Below are 12508 nucleotides of genomic sequence, written 5' to 3'. Positions count from 1 at the left end.
AGATCCGTATCCGAGACCCTAACCAGGATGGCAAGGATATCACAGAGGAGATCATGTCAGGAGTAGGCATTAGCCAGAGCACAAGCCCACCAGTGGGACGTCCCTGCACTACCCCTACTGCTCCACAGGTAAGCCATTCAGTCCCGCAGCCCGAGCCCCTGACAAAACTATATTTAACATTTGCAGATGTTCAAAAGAAAAGACAGAGGTGAATATAGAAATAATATTATTTATTTTTTATTTTATTCTTCCTTGGCTTCTCCTGAATTCAGATAGGCTCTGCCCATTAGATTTCACTTTTTTGTTTGTTTGTTTGTTTTATTTTTTTGCTAATTTCAAACCAGTCCTAGGATTTTCACACAATCGGAGTGAAATTGGTGTCAAAATATTTGCAAGAGTCTGAATCTCAATAATTATTTAAACAAAAACCTGACATAAAAAATGCAGCTGTCCTATTCCAGTCTAATATTAGTAGTACAAATTAGTAGTACAAAGGTCAGGCTTTAACTTTAACTTTAACTAGCTGTCACTCCTGAAGGACATGTTCAGATTTCATGAAATTTAAAAGACTTATACCAGTATTGACTTTGAGGTAGCTTACCAAATGTAGCAGTTTTGTCAATATGGGGCATTATAATATGCAAATAACTGTTTCTCAATGACTGCTCTTCTGATCAAGATGAAATTTTGCATACTGCTTCTGTAAGCAAGCTGAAGGATTCCTAAGGATGACTCAAACATTGGCTAATGTTTTTCAGGTAATGGGCTAATCATAGAACTGGCTTCAGTGGACTTCTATAACGTTGATTCTTGTAGAAATAACTTTAAATTTAAATATCCTACTACTTTTTATGTTGCTGATGAACTGTAACACATTAGTCGTAGGACCTTTCTCCAATCTTCCCAAATTTGGTATCAAAATATTGATGAGACTGAAACATGTTGATATTTGTATGGTATATGACACTTACATACCTATCAATCCTTCCAAGGTGTACTGATTCATTCAAAACAGCTGAAAAAAAATTAAGACTTCTTTGAGTAATTCTTATGAAACTTGACATGAGTATTGATTTATGGACTTTGAGCTAGCATGGGAATTATAGGACATTTTTGCCAACAGAGCCCCTCTGACATATGAAAAGGTATTTAAAAACAGAAAAATGAGTCAATCCCATTGTGTACCAATTGTGCATGAGAAATGCAGTTTATACAGTGCAATACTTTGTGACTATTTCATAAAAAAAGTTCAATACGTTTTGTAAATCTTTTTTTAGCCTGATTTTTGATACCTAAATTAGTTGGGCAAATGCACCTTTCAAACAAGTCAGTGACCTTTTGATCTAGAGATACCTTTTAAATGTAAAAAATGCAGATCTTCTTGTAAATAATGATCAAAAATATGTGTATTTAACTATCAATCCCCAAGAGCAGGATTTTTATTAATAGGCTAAAACTTAGCCATAGAGTGTTAGATTATCACCAAACTTCAATGGTGTATATGAACATACTGTGAATGCAAGTACATTTGGGGTGAACTGACCTTGTGGGGGAACTATATTTCTTAGTCATGTCGAATCAGAAAAATAATATTTATATAAAGCAATTCAGCAGAGAAAATTGAGAGATTGGTTTCAAAATACAACATTCCTGGAAACAAAATGTCAAAACCAACCACAAAGGCTGGTGAACTTAATATGGCATGTCATCAGCAACCAAGTTGTGCAGATGTGATAAAATGATTGGACCCTTTACTTGCCACCTGCAGCTATAATAAATGTAATTCTAATGTATGTCATGAATTCCCTAGATGAAGGAAGTTGGACATTTCAATAGCAACACACCTCCCTTGATGGAATGACTGGGTACAGAAATTAGTTGACCAGAAAGGCCAGAAAAATAGCACAACCACAGCCTTCAAACCAGACAACAAAGCTGCTTAATGCTGACAGTTTTATTTTTTTTTCAAATACAAAATACAGACTCACTCTCAATAAATAACCATTTGATGAACTAATGCAGAATATAAATTAAGACACTGACACAAGCTTTACTGTAGTTACTAAGCATTTAGGTTTGGGTGTTTTTAGGACTTGGTGGGATGGTTACGAGAAAATATTGGCATATTAGATAAGCAGAAAAATACTATGGATGGGTTCAACACATGATGTGCGTACGAGAATTATGGAAATCGGGTCAGCTTTGGAATAGAGAGGAGCGTTAGGCACATACTAATAATATTAATACATTTTCAGAGACACACAATATCCATCCTGCCAAGGACAGGCAGTGATCAGTGAACCAGGCAGCCAGTAAGAGAAATAAAATCACCAAGAAAGTCAGGCTTTTTGCTGTTTGTTTTCAAAAAAATGTCCTTGACAGAACACAAGATATGACTGAATGAGCAAAGTTACATTTATATAGAGCCTTTCAAAGAACATACAATGCTTGAACTAATAACAGACACCTGTTCATTTCAACACAATGGGAGAAATTACTCTGCTCACAGAGCTTAGTAACGCCTTAGAGGAAAATTGGCTGCTGCACTTTAAAACACTGAGCGTTATTCTTAAAACACATAAAAGGTGCAAGATCACACGTTGTCGTGTGAGCACCTCAGTCGTAAAAAGGGCTGAGTTGTCATGAATACGCTATGATCAGGAGTAGTCGGCCGTACTGCTGCGGCATCCGGTCAAATCAACCGTCCTCTAAGAATCAGCGCAGTACTAGTTTTGGTAATAGCAGCATCTATGGACATAAACGGCGGCGAAACGGATGGTTTCTTTCTCGTCAACTTTATAGTCCATCACACCTGCTCCTATAGATCGGGATAAAATCTCCATACCAAAACCTCTGTGCATTGGCATGATGAAAATTTAGAGCGCGCAAATCCTTCACTTCTGAAACAGCAGAAATTATGTAATTTTACGCAGATTAAAAAAAAAACCCTCAACGCTAAAGACTGCTGTTGACGGAGTTTTAATGTAAATATAGTAGGTTGGGGAAGTGTAACGATGAGCAGTGTGTGGAAAAGAGTGAGATTTATTAGGGGCAAATCCAAAGTCCAGGGTCAAATTATTAACATGGAGAGTCCGAGAATTCACGATAAACTAAAGTAAAGAAAAGTGCACGAAGACAAACCAGGGATGCAGGCTATAACATTGGGGCGAGGATAAACATTCAGGCTTATATTCACATGCACGGAAGCCTCGATTAACAAACAGCAGCTGGACTTACAATAAATAGCAACAAGACTAAATTTTTGCTTTTTCCTTTATGAACTGCAGACAAAACTATATTTAACATTTGCAGATGTTCAAAAGAAAAGACAGAGGTGAATATAGAAATAATATTATTTATTTTTTATTTTATTCTTCCTTGGCTTCTCCTGAATTCAGATAGGCTCTGCCCATTAGATTTCACTTTTTTGTTTGTTTGTTTGTTTTATTTTTTTGCTAATTTCAAACCAGTCCTAGGATTTTCACACAATCGGAGTGAAATTGGTGTCAAAATATTTGCAAGAGTCTGAATCTCAATAATTATTTAAACAAAAACCTGACATAAAAAAATGCAGCTGTCCTATTCCAGTCTAATATTAGTAGTACAAATTAGTAGTACAAAGGTCAGGCTTTAACTTTAACTTTAACTAGCTGTAACTCCTGAAGGACATGTTCAGATTTCATGAAATTTAAAAGACTTATACCAGTATTGACTTTGAGGTAGCTTACCAAATGTAGCAGTTTTGTCAATATGGGGCATTATAATATGCAAATAACTGTTTCTCAATGACTGCTCTTCTGATCAAGATGAAATTTTGCATACTGCTTCTGTAAGCAAGCTGAAGGATTCCTAAGGATGACTCAAACATTGGCTAATGTTTTTCAGGTAATGGGCTAATCATAGAACTGGCTTCAGTGGACTTCTATAACGTTGATTCTTGTAGAAATAACTTTAAATTTAAATATCCTACTACTTTTTATGTTGCTGATGAACTGTAACACATTAGTCGTAGGACCTTTCTCCAATCTTCCCAAATTTGGTATCAAAATGTTGATGAGACTGAAACATGTTGATATTTGTATGGTATATGACACTTACATACCTATCAATCCTTCCAAGGTGTACTGATTCATTCAAAACAGCTGAAAAAAAATTAAGACTTCTTTGAGTAATTCTTATGAAACTTGACATGAGTATTGATTTATCGACTTTGAGCTAGCATGGGAATTATAGGACATTTTTGCCAACAGAGCCCCTCTGACATATGAAAAGGTATTTAAAAACAGAAAAATGAGTCAATCCCATTGTGTACCAATTGTGCATGAGAAATGCAGTTTATACAGTGCAATACTTTGTGACTATTTCATAAAAAAAGTTCAATACGTTTTGTAAATCTTTTTTTAGCCTGATTTTTGATACCTAAATTAGTTGGGCAAATGCACCTTTCAAACAAGTCAGTGACCCTTTGATCTAGAGATACCTTTTAAATGTAAAAAATGCAGATCTTCTTGTAAATAATGATCAAAAATATGTGTATTTAACTATCAATCCCCAAGAGCAGGATTTTTATTAATAGGCTAAAACTTAGCCATAGAGTGTTAGATTATCACCAAACTTCAATGGTGTATATGAACATACTGTGAATGCAAGTACATTTGGGGTGAACTGACCTTGTGGGGGAACTATATTTCTTAGTCATGTCGAATCAGAAAAATAATATTTATATAAAGCAATTCAGCAGAGAAAATTGAGAGATTGGTTTCAAAATACAACATTCCTGGAAACAAAACCTCAAAACCAACCACAAAGGCTGGTGAACTTTATATGGCATGTCATCAGCAACCAAGTTGTGCAGATGTGATAAAATGATTGGACCCCTTAATTGCCACCTGCAGCTATAATAAATGTAATTCTAATGTATGTCATGAATTCCCTAGATGAAGGAAGTTGGACATTTCAATAGCAACACACCTCCCTTGATGGAATGACTGGGTACAGAAATTAGTTGACCAGAAAGGCCAGAAAAATAGCACAACCACAGCCTTCAAACCAGACAACAAAGCTGCTTAATGCTGACAGTTTTATTTTTTTTTCAAATACAAAATACAGACTCACTCTCAATAAATAACCATTTGATGAACTAATGCAGAATATAAATTAAGACACTGACACAAGCTTTACTGTAGTTACTAAGCATTTAGGTTTGGGTGTTTTTGGGACTTGGTGGGATGGTTACGAGAAAATATTGGCATATTAGATAAGCAGAAAAATACTATGGATGGGTTCAACACATGATGTGCGTACGAGAATTATGGAAATCGGGTCAGCTTTGGAATAGAGAGGAGCGTTAGGCACATACTAATAATATTAATACATTTTCAGAGACACACAATATCCATCCTGCCAAGGACAGGCAGTGATCAGTGAACCAGGCAGCCAGTAAGAGAAATAAAATCACCAAGAAAGTCAGGCTTTTTGCTGTTTGTTTTCAAAAAAATGTCCTTGACAGAACACAAGATATGACTGAATGAGCAAAGTTACATTTATATAGAGCCTTTCAAAGAACATACAATGCTTGAACTAATAACAGACACCTGTTCATTTCAACACAATGGGAGAAATTACTCTGCTCACAGAGCTTAGTAACGCCTTAGAGGAAAATTGGCTGCTGCACTTTAAAACACTGAGCGTTATTCTTAAAACACATAAAAGGTGCAAGATCACACGTTGTCGTGTGAGCACCTCAGTTGTAAAAAGGGCTGAGTTGTCATGAATACGCTATGATCAGGAGTAGTCGGCCGTACTGCTGCGGCATCCGGTCAAATCAACCGTCCTCTAAGAATCAGCGCAGTACTAGTTTTGGTAATAGCAGCATCTATGGACATAAACGGCGGCGAAACGGATGGTTTCTTTCTCGTCAACTTTATAGTCCATCACACCTGCTCCTATAGATTGGGATAAAATCTCCATACCAAAACCTCTGTGCATTGGCATGATGAAAATTTAGAGCGCGCAAATCCTTCACTTCTGAAACAGAAGAAATTATGTAATTTTACGCAGATTAAAAAAAAAACCCTCAACGCTAAAGACTGCTGTTGACGGAGTTTTAATGTAAATATAGTAGGTTGGGGAAGTGTAACGATGAGCAGTGTGTGGAAAAGAGTGAGATTTATTAGGGGCAAATCCAAAGTCCAGGGTCAAATTATTAACATGGAGAGTCCGAGAATTCACGATAAACTAAAGTAAAGAAAAGTGCACGAAGACAAACCAGGGATGCAGGCTATAACATTGGGGCGAGGATAAACATTCAGGCTTATATTCACATGCACGGAAGCCTCGATTAACAAACAGCAGCTGGACTTACAATAAATAGCAACAAGACTAAACTAAAACAGGGCTTAAAAACATGGTCACATGAGCATTAAACCAGACACAAGTGCAAATTATGAGGGGTGCAGAAAACGAAACGAAGGAATGGAACCACAACAAGGGAGTAAATCAAAATAAAGACACTAGACAGGGAAACCGTGGAGACATGAACGCTAGGAGGGTGGTCAGTGGTGACAGGAAGCTTGTTTCAGTCATGGATGTCTTTGGCAAAATGAATGCAACTAAAATGCTTTCCTCATGTGTCCTAATAACCAAATAATAACCAAGTTCTTCTTTATTTCTAAATAATATGCCTTTCGGAAATTGTATAACTGCTTGTGTTATATTACTTTCTTTTATTCAGAAACACAGGAGACTCAGGTGAAAAGTGTGATGGAAATTATACACTTATTATTATATCCTAAAACTTGTCTCACCTAATCGTAGTCATCAGTTTATTAGATAAATGCATACCTATTTTTATGTTTGTGTTTCACATGTTCCATCCCTTTTCTTTTCTTTGAAAGAAAAATTCCTTAACTTAATCAAAGACTAGGATTAAAAAAATAATAATAATAAAATCATAGACAGGTCAGCTGAGCCCACTCCCTTGTCGTAATGTCCCCATATTGACAGTTAAATACCACATATTAAATACAATAGAGACTGGAGTGTCTTGTTTTTCTCTGAACATTCCACAGTGCATCTAGAATTTTAATAGTTGTTTATTTCTGCTCAGTTTTTCTGCTCTTATTTTAATTTGTTTTTGTCTTAAGGAGAAAAAAAAGGGCGACAAACGAGACCTGTGACCCCAGGGGGAAATCATGGATCAGATGCCTCAAACCAAGTCACTGTGTAAACAACACCAGGTTCATGTTTTAGTGTGAGGAATGAGTGCAGGAGTGTTTTGGAAGAGCAAATACAAACACTAACAAGAAGAGAACAAAGAAAACAGGAAGGAGAAGCTCCTTTCCTTTTTGAGTTACTTACTGAGTTCATTCTCATAGCAAGTTCATTACACCTTGTGTACTTGTTGTAGTGCAGTTTGCTGTTTCTATATTGGCTGAGAGAAGGAGCAGACCTGTTCCATTTACATTTAAACAACAGAATCTTGTCAGTGGAGGATGTACTTTCTCAAACCTTTTTAACTGGTATCTCGCCTCTGTGTCTCTCTGTGTTCGCAGGACAGGGACCACTGCACGCCTCGCACCAGAACACCTTTCCAGTGATGACTCCCCTCGTGTGGAATTAGTTCACAGCTGTTTAGTCTTATACTTATCCACAACTAGGATTAGTCCATTTACTATTTCTTAGAAGTGGGGATCAAGAACATTGGAAGACGTGAGTAGTTTTTTGGAGCAATACAGATCAATACATAAAAACAGGCAAATGACCTGGTTATACCCAAATACATCCATAAACATATCAAACAAAGTAATGCTTAGGTATGAATTTTCTTGACTTCGTGACCTATTATGAAGCTTAACTTGTTATGAAGTGACACATGTGATAATGTTCACACATTTAGCTGCAATTCTTTGTTTAACTTCAGAGGGTTAAATGGAGCTCACTCAGATGATGGTGTTGACTGCTTCAAGGATTTTCACTAGAAGTTATATAACTGCAAGTTATATTACCGATGTCTAAGTGTATGCAGCGCAGAATTCTTTATTCGTAATGTAATACATGTCCTATTTAATTCTACAAGATAAACAGGTTGGAAAATATTTGTGTAAAATAGATTATGATTATTTTTGGAACATAAAGCCATGCAAACATTGTAAGTGGACATCAAGGAAAAATATAAAATAAAAGAATAGTATAGCATACAGTTACAGGGTATTCCTGTTTTCATTGATTACTAGAGAAGCTCTTTGTCTCCCTCTTGTGGCCATTGTTGTCTGAGCCGATTGTTGTCTTGATTGTTAAGGGCCTTGCTCAGAGAACCAACAGTGGCAACTTGGCAGCAGTAGGGCTGGAACTGGTAAGCTTCTGACTACATGTCAAGTATCTTAACCACTGAGCTACCACTGATCACTGCTGGGGGTAACCATAAATGTTAGAATTTAAAATGTTGGATACTAAACTATTTAAAAAAACATTTTGGAACATTTATTTATTTCATTTCCCCTAACCTTTGACAGCACGGCTAGTCCAGACCTCTATATATGCATCTTCTTACCCCTTCTCTCTGCACACAAAAAATAAAACGCATTGAGAAGAGACTAATTGCCCAAAGGATAAAAAATAAAATGACATATATAATGATAAAAGGAAAAGGTAAATAGATAACAGTAGATGTGTTAATATAAAATCAAAAGTCATCTAAACAGAACTCAATGCAATAAGTGTGTTTTGAGATGTTTTTGTTTTGCTGTTGGTTTTTTTTTTTTTTTTTTTTTTTTTGCTTTCAAGTGCTAATGCCATTATGAGTTGCTAGACCATGAAGACATTTAAAGACATTTAAAGAATAATAAAATAATTAGATTTTGCTGTAAAAGACAGATGTCATGTTCACACTGCACAACTGCACTGCTTAATGTGAGCAGACATCTGGCAGACACGCTTATCTATAGCAACTTACAGTTTCAACTATATTACAGAGCTAGGTCCATATAGCGGTAGGAGTTTGATTCAGTTCAGTTCAGCTCACTCAGGCTTTCATTTCTGTTTTCTTGTCTTCAGGTTTTGTTTCATTGTCCCTAATAGGTCCAACTTGTGCTTGTCTACTCATGTCTCACTGTCCTCCTTTGCTTGATGTCACAACTTCATTGATACCTAAAGTGAATGCAGGAAATATCACATGTTCTTTGAGTAGGAATCAAACATCATTGCTCTAATACACTGGACTGATAGTGGACTCTGCCGAGGTACACCTACCCCTGATGTTGTGATGTTACTGAGCCTCATCCTGTCTCAGATGCCTTGGCTACTCCCATCATCCCCTGATGTCCCCTGTTGTAGCCCACACCACCTCCACCCCAACCAGCTACTCTCTGTTGCCCTTAATGGACGTTCTCTTGCGACTTGGGTCTCGGACACATGCACACTATCAGGACAAGACTAGAACCTCCAGAAAGTTGGTCTAAACATTAAATGCTTATTTCATTTTTTAATTTAGGTCTCTCTTTAAACAGCCAGAGGAGGATGGGGCCCCTTTGAGTCTTGGTTCCTCTTGACGTTTCTTCCTCATGCTCTAGGGAGCTTTTCCTTGCCACTGTCACCCTTGGCTTGCTTACTGGGGGCTTGGACTTGGACATTTGAAAAGCTGCTTTGTAATAGCACCTGTTGTAAATAAAATAAAATAAAATACAATTTTAAAAGTACTTTATAAATAAATTTTGAGTATTTGATTTTTATATGTAATCTTAAAATGTATAAGATAACTAAAATGTGTTTTTTAATCATTACATTTTTTCACTTAAAACAAATATATAATTTGGATAGTCCCAATAATCTAGAAAAATCAGATCTCATCATTACAGTGCCAACAACACATCAACATCACCAGACTTCAAAGCACTTGTCTGAGAGGAAGATTTGTATGCCTGTAATTCTGTTGTTGAAGAGCCTATAAAATCAAAATAGGCTTTTAAATTTGAAATTTTAAACTAAAATGAATACAGCCTTATTTTACATGCCTAAACACACACACACACAGTTACCTCACAGTGTGAATATTGTTGTTGGTGGAGACAGTATCATAGATCCTCTTTGCTGACACATCAATGATGTCATTGTGACTGAGGCTGAAATTAGATGGATTATAATTACCACATTGTTCAGGATTCCCAAACACACCTCCCTCTACTAAATCACCATGTAGCAGTACAAACACCTGTAGATTTATATATCAATGAATTAAATTAATGAACGAATGAATGAATAAACGAATGACTGAATTAGCAAATGAATGAATAAGCAAAGCAATAAATAGTATATTTGTGTCAGTGGACCTGAGTCATTAATGGGCAGATAATTATGCATTTTGACATTTTAAACAAAATATCAATTCTTTCAGTTCTTGTACAAATGACTTGTTATTTATCAGGCATGAAACTGTAAATCATAAAGAGTCTGTTATGCCTTATTTCTCTTTTTAATGAGAACATGTGTTTCTACAAGCAGTCTGGATATTCTGTAGACCACAGAGGTCCATCCTGCCAAGTACAGGCAGTGATCAGTGAACCAGGCAGCCAGTGAGAGAGGTCGTCATTTCCAAATAAAATCACCAAGAAAATCAGGCTTTTTGCTGTTTGCTTTTGAAAAATTAAGTCCTTGAAGGAACACAGGATATGACTGAATGAGCAAAGTTACATTTATATAGAGCCTTTCAAGGAACATACAATGCTTTACAATGAACACACACAGCTTCTACATTCAGTCACCCTGCCGGATTTTGTGTTAAATTGTGAGAAAAAGAGTAAAATGTGTTATATCTATGTTAGTGTTCACTGTGCACTCAACAATCAAGACTCTCTACACATCCCTCCTCCCGCTTGTCCACTCACTGCAGGATGTGGGCTTTGTGCTGGTGTGCGAACAGCAGCTGCAGGCAGTGGTCAGTGAGCTGACAGTGGCTAAGGTCCAGTTCTGAAAGCCCTTCAGAATGTTCCAGAAACAGTGCCAGTGACCTACAGGCCTGGTCCAGCCGGGTCTGACTGAGGATCACCATCTTACCCAGAGCCCGGGAGAGAACCACAGCGCGTCTCACACACTCCACATCAGTCCCCACACAGACAAGAGAGAGGAACTGGAGCAGCATGGCTTTATTGCAGCTGAACACAATCAACGTTCACCAACATGTAGAGTCACAAAACACTAACACACTCACATAACTACTAACATTAATGCTATTTACACACATTTTGTTTCAAATGATAAAATTATTTTCCTTTTTCCAGAATGTTTCCCTAGTTTGTGTGGTGTTGAGTCAGTGGCTTACTGAAGGGTGACTGTGTGTAAAATGGGGAAGAGTTGCCCTCACAGCCGTGTAGAGTGAGATGTGTGTGTGTGTGTGTGTGTGTGTGTGTGTGTGTGTGTGTGTGTGTGTGTGTGTGTGTGTGTGTGTGTGTGTGTGTGTGTGTGTGTGTGTGTGAGAGAGAGCTCTCTGGATGACCATGGAGACGACTCTGCAGTGCTCAGTGCTCAGAGTCAGTGTGTGTTTCTGTGTGTCTGCTGTGAGGTCCAGAGCAGAGCAGCAGGAGAAATCCAGTCTGTGCTGCAGAGCGAAGAGCAGATCTGTTGCTGCTGCCCCCTGCTGTAGTTCAGAGACACTGTAGCAGTGGAGCAGCCTCAGCAACAGCAGCCTGTCAACACGGAGAAAACAAAACACACACAGACATTGGCAGGGCAATTAATTTCAGGTTAATATAAATATTTCACCTAAATTTAACAATTTCCTCCAGAAAGTCATTTTATTCTGAAGTAAATATCCATGGATATTGCTGATTACCTGACAGGAGTCTCAATAAAACCTAAATGATGCTGGCACAAAATGACTTTTGAGGAAACTCGTGAAAAACACATAAACGTACATAAACGTTTATATAACACTCCCTAAACAGACCAGTTCTGTGTTAAAATTCTGATTGTGAGAAAAGTTCAAGCCTGAGACGGGAGACGTGTTAGAGCAGTGGCTCAATGCTCTCCAGCTCCGCCTTTGGTATGGAGGTGAAAAGCAGGCTGAGAGAGACTGCTGTGCAGTGCTGGAGGGTGAAGCGCAGGGCAGCACAGTGGACAGAGTCCAGCTCTCTGCTGTTCAGGTTGATGCAGTTCTCTGCTGAACTCAGCAAGCTGGACACACAGTGATCAGAGCCAGTCTGATAGATCTCTCTGAAGATGGACAGTACAAAGCTGGAGCTCAGCCTGGGGAGAACACACACAGACACACATTTCCAGGTCTCATGCTGTACAGTATAATTAAAGTGTTTGGACTGTTACTAACTGTGTGAACAATCTGAGCCACACAACACATGACTGTATTCTCTCACCTTCTGATCTGAAGTCTGGCCAGTACAGGCAGAAGGTCTCTGGGGTTTTGTTACTTAATGTTGGGGATGTGTAGTGATCCGATGAGCTGGTTGAAGCTCGTCTACTTTGCCGTAACGTCACCCATTCGCCTTGCTGTCTGGATGCG

Source organism: Electrophorus electricus, unplaced genomic scaffold, assembly GCF_041902795.1.
Source record: "Electrophorus electricus isolate QZ-2024a unplaced genomic scaffold, ASM4190279v1 Scaffold60, whole genome shotgun sequence".
NCBI classification, from domain to species: Eukaryota; Metazoa; Chordata; class Actinopteri; order Gymnotiformes; family Gymnotidae; genus Electrophorus; species Electrophorus electricus.
This window is presented reverse-complemented; position numbering follows the sequence as displayed.